This window comes from Macrobrachium nipponense, chromosome 43 (genome assembly GCF_015104395.2).
Source record: "Macrobrachium nipponense isolate FS-2020 chromosome 43, ASM1510439v2, whole genome shotgun sequence".
Taxonomy (NCBI): Eukaryota; Metazoa; Arthropoda; class Malacostraca; order Decapoda; family Palaemonidae; genus Macrobrachium; species Macrobrachium nipponense.
Genome location: NC_061104.1, coordinates 50,706,324 through 50,708,823, shown reverse-complemented (window position 1 = coordinate 50,708,823; position 2,500 = coordinate 50,706,324). Strand labels below are relative to the sequence as shown.

Sequence of the window (2,500 nt, the reverse complement as noted above, 5' to 3'; positions counted from 1 at the left end):
CGTATGTAATATGTACTACTGTATGTAAAAACCTTACTGTTCATACTTTGTTACACTACATGTTACATGTGATACGTATACTTTCCTGAAGGGTTTTTTCCATCCAAAAAATGGTGCTTCTACTTGTAGTAGTTATCCCTTGATGACACTTGTAGTAACAACCTGGAGTTGTGTGAAAAAATGTTGGTTCTGGAAGGAAAAAGTAACAAAATTAGTGTACAAAATATACACTACAGAAAGTTGTGAATGCATATGTTAATTACTGTAGATATATCAAGAGTACTAAAAGAGTTAATGTATGTTAATTAATTCCTTACCTTTAGTTTATATTTTGCATTCATCGTAACCCTGGATGGACAAAGTCTTATGTGGCCCCATAGCCTACATCATTCAGGGGGTTCTGGAATGTACAAAAAATAATTTTGTCAGTAAGTACTCTATGCATAGTAAGTTACATACAGTAATATGCACCATACAGTGGTTTAATATCACATATAACATGTAGTATAAAACTTAATTTAGAAATTCCTTAACATAACTTACCAACTTTTAGTGAGTCCTCACAAAGCTGTGTTACCTAGGTTGTGGGAGATGGAGGTGGAGGTGTAGAGCATTCATGATAAGGATGCATTCCAAACCTAACTTCAGTGTGCTTTATCACAGATAACAGGCTAGGATGATGGGCAGTCTGGAATGAAGAATTAATATTAAAGGACAGTATGTAACCACTTAGGTGTACAAAATTTATTGTACGTATGCAAACATTAAACACAACTGAGAATTCCTTACCTTCAGCAAAATGAAGACATGTAGGCTATGTAGAGGTCTGGTTTATGTAAGTCACAGGTGCATGCCAGTCTGGAATGATAATGTAATAGTACATATGATTATAGTATGTATGTTACATACATAACATGGTTATTACATATGTAATATTAAAACATTAATAAAAAAAAATGTCCTTACCAAATTCTAGTGGTTGGCTTGCTTACTGGGATGGTCATATGGTACATGAGAGTGGGTGGCTGGGCTATGGAGTGGGATGGGCAGGTGCTTGGGAGTCTGGAATGATAAAAAATATATAAAATGATAGTTACTACTACTGTAACTACTGCACATGTTATTTACTTGTTTGACATATGTAGTGTGTAATACGTATGTTCAATATAAAAATGAAGAATTCTTTTACACCTGAAGGAATGGGAGAGGTGATACTACTCGTATCAACTGATTTGGGCTCTGGGGAGGTGATACTTGTATCAACTGATGAGGGAACATCTACATCTGGAAAGAATGATAGGGTACATAAATAAATATATAAGGTGGATGTAATTGTAGCATATGTACACTTTTAATAAAATTTCTATTAGCAATTTATAAAACATTTTATACAAATTTGTTAAGGATTCCTTACTGATGTATAGGGGGCAGCATCAAACCATGGAAGGCTCAGGGTCATCTGGGTCACTGTCCCAACTATTTCAAAGGGGTCTGAAATGGAAAAAAAAAAAAAAAAATAATAAGGTTATGCAACATCAAACACATTGTACCACTATGTAGTTAGTGTACGTATGTATGTAGGGTGTAAACAATTTCCAACATGAAAATGAGAAAAATGAAATTGCTTACTGATTGTACACGTGCAGGTGGGCGGGCTGATACAGAGGGTCAGGTACAGGGGGATCTGGAACTGTCACAGGTAGTACAGGGAGATCTGGAACTGTCACGGATAGTACAGGGAGATCTGGAACTGTCACAGGTAGTACAGGGGGATCTGGAACTGTCACCACTTCTGCAATAAAATTACAAATGATGAAAATTAATGAAGTTACAATTTACTCTTACATTTAGTTGTTACATTAAAAAATTAACACATTTTAATATGTACACTATGTAAAAACACATAAAAAATTAGTTAAAAAAAAAAAAAACAGTTCAGAATTCCTTACCAGGACTAGGAGTGGGAGGTTGGTGGTACTGGAGACTTGTGAAAGAAAGTGTCAAGCCTGGAACTGCACTCTCTTCGTCTGCTTCTCCTTCAGGGTCTCCTTGTAGAAAGTCACCAAATCCATGATTCCTCTCTTGATTTGTCAAACCTAGAAACGTTAGGGTCTTCTGCCTCAAAAGAAGCCAAGGCTCTCTCCAGATGAGTAAAACCCTCTGACAAGCCTTTCACAGTTAATTGACCTGGGTTTTGGCTCTGGTGCCGCCTCCTCTTCCTCAATCATTTGTTGTTCAAGTTCTAGTAAGTCCTCTGCAGACAATTCCTCTCCATGGGAAGCCAGCAGCTCTGTACATCATCAGGTTCAAGATCTAGTTGCAGCCTCTTGCTTAGCCCTACGATCTTCCTCGTCACAGTCTCGACGTCTTCTGCCTGGTCAAAGCCTTCAAAACTGTGCACAAAAACTGTGGACACAGTTTTCCTCCAGGCCCATTTAAAGTGGTCGTCTTCACCTCGTCCCAAGCACTTGCAATGTTTCTTCACTGCATCTGCAATGTT

The 2,500-nt window shown here is 37.5% G+C and overlaps 2 long non-coding RNA genes and 2 pseudogenes across 2 annotated transcripts in view; 2 read left to right on the top strand and 2 right to left on the bottom strand.

Moving 5' to 3' along the window:
* LOC135213735 (uncharacterized) overlaps positions 1-524 on the bottom strand; it is a 1,924-nt gene extending 1,400 nt beyond the window's left edge. Inside the window, exon 1 of the long non-coding RNA XR_010314197.1 lies at positions 318-524. This is a non-coding gene — a long non-coding RNA (uncharacterized LOC135213735). The remainder of the gene's footprint in view (positions 1-317) is intronic.
* LOC135213733 (chitinase-3-like protein 2) overlaps positions 1-2,500 on the top strand; it is a 239,599-nt pseudogene that overhangs the window by 49,113 nt on the left and 187,986 nt on the right.
* Positions 1-2,500, top strand: part of LOC135213755 (ras-related protein Rab-27A-like) — a 78,270-nt pseudogene that overhangs the window by 37,572 nt on the left and 38,198 nt on the right.
* Positions 793-1,292, bottom strand: LOC135213734 (uncharacterized). Its single transcript, XR_010314196.1, has 3 exons — positions 1,192-1,292; positions 967-1,062; positions 793-858 (listed from the first exon to the last, which is right to left on the bottom strand). It is a non-coding gene; the product is annotated as an uncharacterized LOC135213734 (long non-coding RNA).